At 42.9% G+C, this 9,773-nt stretch overlaps 1 long non-coding RNA gene across 1 annotated transcript; it reads left to right on the forward strand.

Moving 5' to 3' along the window:
* Positions 1–223: 223 nt before the first annotated feature.
* Positions 224–852, forward strand: LOC134022849 (uncharacterized). The gene is made up of 3 exons (XR_009930695.1): positions 224–372; positions 466–568; positions 758–852. It is a non-coding gene; the product is annotated as an uncharacterized LOC134022849 (long non-coding RNA).
* Positions 853–9,773: the final 8,921 nt, after the last annotated feature.

The raw sequence follows: 9,773 nt of genomic DNA on the forward strand, positions 1-9,773 counted from the left end.
GCTGGCAGCCAGGCAAGTGCAAATATGACAATAAGACACTCAAAAAAATATATGCTTTGTATACAACCATTCAAGGTAACATTTGTTATTTACATCAATGTTACAGCTAATCTAGAAGAACCACAGTGTATGCCAATCATGCTAACTCTTGTAAACTTGTTTTACTTGTCTTTAATGACAGACACATTACAGGTTATGCTCCGGAAGATGGACACATTGGAGGAGAACCAGCGAGAGGCTCTCCTATTCAGGCGACTACAGGGCAGACACACTGAAGAGGTGCCAGTGATGGACCTACAGGTGGCCCAAACACAGGCTGAACTCCAAGACCTTGAGGAGCGCCTTAAGGTGCTGGAGTTGCGAAAGAGAGTGGTAAGTGTTTGGAGATGCCATGAACTATGGCTTACACGCAGCGTTCAACGTTCACATTGGTGCTGACAATAAGTTCATGACTTCTAATTCCAGACGCTGTGATGAAGTGGAAGACGGGACTGGGAGAGAAAGCTGTGGAGCTCCTCATAGAGGAGACACTCAAACACACCCCGGCAGCCCATTCAAAACAAGCCAGGTGAATGAATCATGATTGCAGCTTCCATATCCAACCTTTCACATGGCTATGTGACAAAAATCTAGAATCACATATTTTTTTGATGATGTATATTATTTTAGATGTGATTTTTTTATGACTTGTATAGCGCCTTTTTACACGTGCAATTATGTTGATAGAACACTAACTTATTTTGTGCTTCATTGTCAGGGCCAACAGACAGGACCTGTAGCGGGGACTGGCAGAAGATTTTAATTCACTGTTTGGCACTTTGTTTGAAATAAAATGACAATGTTACATGGAAATGCTGCCTTGTTTATGATTAGCTGGAGTTAGGCTACACATCACACAAACATAGTCCTCCTAAAGTTGGCTACCATGTAGCCTTTTATACAAGAACAAGTAGCATTTTGGGCAAATGAGGTCTGCATATGAACCGCCCCAATATAAGCAGTAGAATTGAGAAATATAGGTTACTTAGTTAACGTTGCAGTTACGGACTGGCAACGTTGGAAAATGACGTTGCTAGGAGGTCGCGGTTACGGACTGGCAACGTTGGAAAATGACGTTGCTAGGAGGTCGCGGTTACAGACTGGCAACGTCGGAAAATAACGTTGCCACGACGTCGCGGTTACCTTCTGGCGTCCCACAGATGCACGGTCCTGCAACGTCGCCAAAGACGTTGCGGCAACGTAACTGTGTTAGCTGGGTAATATCTCTTTTACTACTACTGCTAATGGCACTGTTTTATTCTACGACGCCACTGAGTGCGTTTACTTGACCATGAGAAACCCGATTACTAGCAATTGTCGGTTTATGCCAATAATACGATTACTCCGTTTACATGTGTAATTAGTTATGTGATTACTCAATAAACGCGTCTACATGATTCTTTTTATTAATCGTTGTATGCTCCACGGACAAAACTTGCACCATCATCCTTCTGCAACAAAGTGTCGCTGTGTCGTCCTGTATCGGCCCTACTGCTGTATGTTTCATTCAATCAACACATTGAATCCTACTAAGAAAGCAGAGTAAACGCACTCAATGATAGGCTACAGCTATTACTACCCCAACTATAATTTCAGCTGTTAATGTCGCGGGTCATAAGGTGTTGATGGGATAATTGGTTGAGGGAGTGTTGGGTTGGATGATTGTCAACAGGTGCCGATTCCGGAGGGGGGCGTGGTCGCTCGGCGCATAAACCCAGAAAAGAGGGACGCAGCACGAAGAGGGGGGATTCCGGTAGACGAAGGACTCTACAACCCCTGTGACAACGAGAACCGCCGGACGAAGGGACGTTCCAAAATTTAAGCTGGTGTAAAGCCTATTATTTAAGCAGCCTGTACTAACCGAACTATCATTATATCTTGCTAGTTCCGGAGAGCGACGCGCATCAGACCGCAACAGCATCGGAGGTTCCAGCTATCGTCTCGGGCTATAGTGGACTTATCCACGAGCTGGTGTGGGAGTGCCGACCTGGTTCGGGATTATAACAGACGCTTTATTGGCGACCAACTGCCGGTGCTGGGATGAGGACACCGCTTCAGAACTCTGAGGTTGGAGGTTGCAGCGGCATTGACTATTGCTTTCATGGGAAGCGGACCTTAAATCCATTTATATTTTAGATAAATATTAATTGTAACTACTTGCGTGTGTGGGATTTGGGTGGTTTAAACCCAGGAGAGGGTTCCACTAACTGGACAGGGGTAGGGATTGGGGTCGGAATAAATTCAAACTGTGGCCTGACAGACCCCGGCGCCTGGCCTGCGGCCTACCCTGTGTGGAGAGTGAATTGCAGACCTTGGTTTTAACATGTGCGCATGATAGCGGTGCAGTGCAATATTCTGGTCTTCTAATTGAGTGCAGTGAGCTTCTTAGTCTAGTCATTGGGTGGGTGTGACAGTTTGCAGTGCATAGGAGAGTCTAATTGTGGCAGCACACTTCGTGGGCAGCAGGTGGCTAAGGAGGGGCTAGGGCTTCTTTGGGCTGGTTCCATCCTAAACCCTGGTTCTTATGCCACACAAGGAACATTTGTGTCTATTCCAGCATTGTATGCTCTCTTGGAGTTTACCATACCAAAGCCTTGTATTATGAATTTTTGTACCAAATAAAGTATAGTGATTTTTGCTACTTCTGTGTTCATCTGAGTTGTTGGGGATTACACCGAGGGCCCAGTGTTGTGGTAGAGAAGGTTGTTTGTAATTTACATCTCAAAGCCTTACCTCTCTGCGCGACATTAAAACTATAATATTCTTGTTATGACTAGCTAGCCTACTTCTTCTGTTTAACAGTTCAGCTTTCAGCTTCTCTCGCATTGTAGGCTATTTAAGCTCTTAGCTTTGTTAGATGATGCAGTTCAGCTTCCACACTGCCTCTTGAAATTCTATTTCTTTGATTGCTTCACAACGTTCAAACTTATTCTCCCGCATTGTATTTAAGCACTTAGCTTTGTTAGATGATGCAGTTAAGCTTCCACACTGCCTCTTTATGTGACTCACACATTGAAATTCATATCAGCTTTCAGCTAGCGGGTATTTTCTAATTTCTGTAGCCTATTTTCAGCAATTTAAAAACAAATAATTCATCTTTCAGCATTCCAACGCATTTTCTGGAGGAAATGCGCTTTCTAGTTTACATTAATTTTCTAGTTCACTGGCTAGTTCATCCCTACAACACTAGCCTAGCCTACTGTATATGAATGAATCAATGAAGGAACGATCAACGAAACAATATTAAACTCAAAGAAAATGTGAGAATTAGGTTAAACTGAAACAAGGCATGTGGTGTAGCTATAATTGTATGAAATGTATGATGAAAATTTGCTAGCAACTTCGCCAAGCAAATACCAAGAAATAGGTTGCAGCAGTTTGTCTTTCGACGAATCCGCGATGGGCATGAGCTTGAATAGCTTCGGTGACTTTTTATAGTACAAAATTACTGTCAATCAAAAGGAGATGCAGTCTTTCGACAGACCCTCCAATCATCACGCGGAAGCCCAGCATCCAGGCCAGCCCACTCCTCCATTCACCCCCAGAGACGGTGAGCGTCCATGGGCGGGACATAATCGCAGCATTTATCCAATGACCGTATAGTTTTGAAGCACTGAAAAAAAACGTTCAAAGCTGCCCCATTGAAGTCCATGGAAGCTGAGCTTCAACAGGGAAATGCACTGTGGCGCTACGGGAATGTATGAGAAGGAAATCAGTCAGTCGACCTGATAATGTAGCTGATTCTGAATGAACTCGTCTTTGATATGAACGTGTTCTAACGCATTTAAAATGTTAACACAATAGTAAATATTTGACCATTAATTTGTTTAAGAAATCGCCACTGGCAGAGATGCAGATCGTGACAAGGCGACCCCCCCAAAAATCTCTTGCGACCCACCTGAGGGTCGCGACCGAGTCTTTGGGAAACAATGGTCTATATGATCCCAGTCAGCAAATGTACGTCTGTAAGACGTCTTGCTGATGTACGCAAAAGATCTGTGGAACATCTGTAAGACGTCTTCTAGACATCGTTTGCACACAGGGAAAGCGTCTCTGAGACGTTTATATTCGATCTTTAAACGACCTTTAGTCGATGTATACCAGATGTATATGAATACATCATAATAGAAGCTACATCGTTTTATCGTCTTTTAAAGGTTGTTTGCACATCGGATAAGCGTCTCTGAGTCGTCTGTATTAGATCTTTAAACAACGTTTAGCCGATGTATTCCAGATGTTCATGATGACGTCATAATAGAAGCTACATCGTTCTTTCGTCTTATAAAGGTCGTTTGCACATCGGATAAGCGTCTCTGAGACGTCTGTATTAGATCTTTTAGCCGATATATTCCAGATGTATAATCAGCCTGTAGTGAGTGGTAAATAAGACAGCATGTACAATAAATTATATATCAAATGTTTATTAAATAAATTGGAGGATTAGGCTATTTCCGTCCGGGTGCCAATCTTAAAAAATCCTGGAGACACTTCTCAGCCTCGGCCTCAGTGGCATGCACCATGGGGTTTCTCATGGCAGTCCCTGCGAATGATAGAGGAGAGAAATAGGATTATTATAACAAAGCATGTTTCCATCAAGGCTACCCCAGCTAACACATGACGTTGCAGCAACGTTGCCAGTAAGTGCTCAGATGGTAACCTGTGACGTTACCTTATGGCAACGTTATAAAGGGAATGTTGCCAGTTGGTCCCATGGACAACGTTGCCACGACGTTGTACCTTGGTCGGCTGGTCGCCCAAAAAATGTTTGGCAGTGGCTTGGCTAAACAGCTGAACTGGTGTGGCCGGGGAGACAAGAGGGGCCTGAAAGCCTCAAGGTGTGCGGCAGTAATTATTGGTAAGCACATAAGAATGTCTGTGTCTTATTATGTTTCTGCGTGATTTCCTTTGCCGCCAAATACTCACTTTCCCAGAACCTAAATTTATCTTCCTAAACACCTGACCTGTTACCGAGCCTCAGAGCAAACAGACAAGCAAACCCAGCTACACAGCAGCTAGCTCTATGACTTATCTTTTGCTGGCTAGCTAAATTAGGCAGTATGTGGGTAAGTCATTGGGCTAAGTCTAGCATCTAGCTATAATTTACTGAACTATGCGCATATGGAGGTCAGATGGCTGAGCGGTTAGGGAGTCGGGCTAGTAATCAGAAGGTTGTTTGTTTGATTCCCGGCCGTTCCAAATGACGTGTCCTTGGGCAAGGCACTTCACCCTACTTGCCTTGGGGAGAATGTCCCTGTACTTACTGTAAGTCGCTCTGGATAAGAGCGTCTGCTAAATGACTACATGGAAATTATGTAAATATAGCTAACCATGATTCTCCAGACAGTCTTTGAGATGGTCTGCCCTCCACTCTGGGACAGTACATTGATCTGAGAAAAATAATGTTCCAAACAAAGCAAAAGCTTTAAAAACAGTTTAGAGTAGTGATGCCCTTAGACACAAAGTAGCTATAATATTAGCTACTGTAATAATTTGTGCAAATGTATTATTTATTGAAGAATATTCAAGTCTACAATCTTACCATCTTCTTATTTTCTGAGCTTTGGAGATGCTCCTCAAATCTGTCCATGAGGGGAATTTGGAGGCAGTCATCCTCTTGCTGTGGCTGACCTCTGTGTCCACTTTGCACCAGGCTCTACACCATGGATGTTAGATGGCCTATTCGAATGTCCATCTCCCGGATAGCCTCTAGTAGGACTCTTTCGAAGGCTGCATAAACAAGATGTAAGAATTAAATTACTTTTTCTTCTGGTTTATATTTTGGTTCATCAGCCAATTCAATTATTTATAACTATAATATTTTTGGTTCAGGAAGAAGGGATTAAATATATTACAATTTGATAACATTTTAATACATTTACATGGATTCACAATAATGACAACAAACATGGGACCCCACATTTTCAGTGTGTTACACTTACGTGTGCACTGTGTGGTGGGATAACGCCGCCATCCCTGCTGGGTGTTGTCCCTCGCAGTGTGTTCTTCAATAACTGAAACCAAGACAGATTTGTAAATTTACAATATGAGAACTATACCCATTTCAATGAACTACAGTGCTATCCAAGTTTCTACCCGTCACATACAATTGTGCAATGTAAATGCAATGTATTTATTCCAATTCATATATCACTTATTTCTCTTATGACTTGCTTCGGTTTGGAAATGGCCAGTTGGGTTGGCCTGGCCTTGCATTTAGTGCTGTCGAACAGAAAGTTGATAATTGAATGATTCTTTTTAGTTTGGAAAATGGATAGCTTCAGTGGAATGACGACTACAAAAAAAGTTTAATTACACTGTAATGCTTGCCACAGTGGTAATTATCACGCTCAGAATATGAAGATGAAGTTTAAGTAAATACTCACGGGTGTTTGATGGGGTGGCTGCCCAGTCTTGAAGTGTAGCTAAGTCGATAATTTTTTTGAAATGACAGAGAAGCATACAGAAAAGAAACATGTAAATGGTTTCTTAAATAGTGAGACAGTTTGTGTCCTAATTGCTTAAATATAGGTGCAGTCACATAAGGACACCATGTTTACAAACGATACTGATTTAGTTCCCACCATTTCGCTCTAGTTGTGGTGGTGAGGGGGGTGTTGGATAGCCTGGCTCTGCCCTCCTACGTACTTCCGCTCAATTTGGATTTTGCTTCTGTACTAGGTCTGGGATTTCAGTGCATCAGTCGGTTTTCAGAAACACATTTTTTGTAAGTCCAATCAGCAAACAGAGGGAGTGGCTGAGAATGATGACGTTGATGTTGTGCACTAGTTTGAGTTGTAGTTCATTAATGGCGGCGGAGAATGATGTGAGCGAAGCTATTCTGAGGTTGTGGCAACGCTGCCACAATCCTTGCTGAGTTTTGTTGGTGGTCATGATGTTGTGGCCCTCCTCCCCACGGGGTTCGGGAAAAGTTTGATTTTCCAGCTATGGCAGTTTGATTTTCCAGCTATGGCAGTTTGATTTTCCAGCTATTCCCAGCTATGGCATCCGTGGTGAAGGAGTTGGCTAAGGCTAACGCTAGTGATTGGTTATGGCAGATCAGAGTGGCTCTGGGCAGATCCAATAGTTTTAAACTTCAACAGAGTACGAGTACGAGTATGAGGAACATTTTGCCTTCTGCCTGCATCACCCATGGGCCACACCAAGAGATTACTGGATTTTAAAGAGGTAAAATGCATTGGGTTGTCAAAAAAAAATAATAATTGGAAATTATTTCCACTGTCCAAAAAAAAAAAGTATTTATCTTTCGTTGCAGTGCAACAGGGGAATGGAAATTAAATCTGTTTGACTTGGTGTTACAAAGGCCTTTCTATAAATATCTTGGAGTCTGCATATTTTCAGAGTTGTAGATAATTTGCTACATTTAGTCATTTAGCAGACACTCTTATCCAGAGCGATTTACAGTAAGTACAGGGACATTCCCCCGAGGCAAGTAGGGTGAAGTGCCTTGCCCAAGGACACAACGTCATTTTGCACGGTTGGGAATCGAACTGGCAACCTTCAGATTATTGGTCCGATTCCCTAACCGCTCAGCCACCTGACAGCCGCTAACCACGTAGATGTTGAGTAGTGATGATGAGAGTGGATATTCAAAAAAGGGTTTGTGCTCCTCAAATTCTGTGTACACCACAAACACAGTATTGTCCATGTTAAAAAAAATCTGACCCTCTTGACTTTTCCACCCACATAAAAGTAGCAGTTGGCCTCATCTGTCTTCAGGGTTAATTTAGGTGATTCAATTTTTTTGTGCTGTGTCGCATTTCCAAAATCTGGTGGAAGAGGGCCATGGCTGTGTTCTTTTCTCAGGTGAACTTTGGTAGACTTGGTGCTGGCAGAAAAGGACCTCTCTGACAGTCTCCTTACAATTTGGCTGACAGGCCTGACAGGTTTTCTTATCAAATGATTTTCCTATTGAAAAGCGCTAAAGTTGTCGAGGGTGCCATGGTTCTTTACATCTTCCGCCATGGGAATTAGGTTGTGGACATTATATGTCAGAAATTTCTGACCATAGAGCTTGTTAAAATGAGTCACAAAAATACACAAAATGTCATTGGCATAATTTAAATAGTCTCCAGCCAGACTTGCATCGCTTAAAATATAGATGCCGACAAACAATAAAAGAACGTTTTTGTAAACTTCAGGGGTGACGTTGTCTTTCAATAGTGCTGGACCGGTGTACAGGAGAAATTGCCTAAACTCTGTGGCTATTTCCTTTAGAGGCCTTAGTTTTCTTGCAAATTCTGACGGGATATTTTTCTGTATTTCTACCAACCTCGCTGACAGGTTTGTGACTTGTGATCCGGACAACCGACACAACTGAACCCAAACGAAGCCACAGGAGCAGAAGGCGTCTAACCACACCGAGGCATACACTAAATGCATCCCCATTCCAGTCCTCTCCAGAGATGATACCCCATGGTGGTGATCAGCATCTGACTTCTCACAAAAACTCTTGTCAGACCGTCTAGGTAGGTCGTTTCTGGGAAATGTCATTCTGTGTTCCATATATTCCCCTTCCTGGACACACTTTTCACACCCATGATACCCAGTGTGTCCTTTAACAGACTTGAGAAAAGGACGTGCAGGGGCATCACACACCATGGACAACAGCTTCAGCTTTAATTGAAATCCCTCAAGGGTAAAACCATCCTGTAATTGAGTAACTTCCTCCACAAAGTCATCCAGAAACTCTCCAAGTGAGTTTGGCTTGCTGGTACCACAGTATAGGCCAATGGTGACTGGGTCTGTCTTGGGCAGGTTAACAATTGTGCCTAGGATTGGCCAGAGCTGGGTTCCAGAACTTTTGAACAGAGGCAGTCCATCGACATTAACCTGAAGCTGCAGCTGGTTGACTGTGGTGAGTATCTTTGTTTTCTAGTAAAATGTTACTGAGGGACTCCAGCACTCCAAAATAGTAGTAGTGACCACCAGCTTTTTCACACACCTTCAGATTGGTGGAACGTGCTGTACCCAGAAGAGTTTGTGCATCTTTTGGCAACGAAGGGTGATGCTTGCCAAGCACAGCCAGCAAACTATTAATAGCAGTATGGGTTATCCTATGTCCAGCAGCCCATCTGGACAATTTCTCGAACAATTCATCTCCCTCTGATTCTGATTCAGTGTCAGACAAGTGATCTTCGCAGTCAAAAAATGAGTCTGTATCAGACACAATGGATCCACAGTCCAGGAAGTCCATATCATTGTCATCAATGTCATTGTTTTCAACCCCCTCCCACTCTGTGCCTGGCAATGACTGCAAATCTGTGTCAACCCTAGCCTTAGCCTTTCTCCTTAGAGTCCAGTAGGATGGCGTGCGAGAAGAGGACATGCTTGCTTTTTGTGTGCAAAGTCTGCCAGGTAAGGTTTGACCTGGTAAAAGAGGGGGGGGGGGAATAAGGTAATGAGCAATTGTATTAATTTATTTGTAGGACAATATTGTAACTGTGGCCAAAATGACAACCAGCATTTCATGCAATCATGATCTGAAGGGGTTAATAACGTAAATAATTACGTTTTGCGACAGATTGCAGATTATTGACGGCATTGCCGGAAGTGGCGAACTGAGTCAACCTGATTGAGGGGTATTGTTTGTGATGAACACGCGGGACTGGTAAGTAGTTTATCACACAGTAGGCTGTTCTTCGGTTAGATTAGATATTTTATTATCAAGTTAATATTCGTATATACGTAACAATCTCTATAACAGGTCAAATTAG

This window comes from Osmerus eperlanus, chromosome 6 (assembly GCF_963692335.1).
Source record: "Osmerus eperlanus chromosome 6, fOsmEpe2.1, whole genome shotgun sequence".
Taxonomy (NCBI): Eukaryota; Metazoa; Chordata; class Actinopteri; order Osmeriformes; family Osmeridae; genus Osmerus; species Osmerus eperlanus.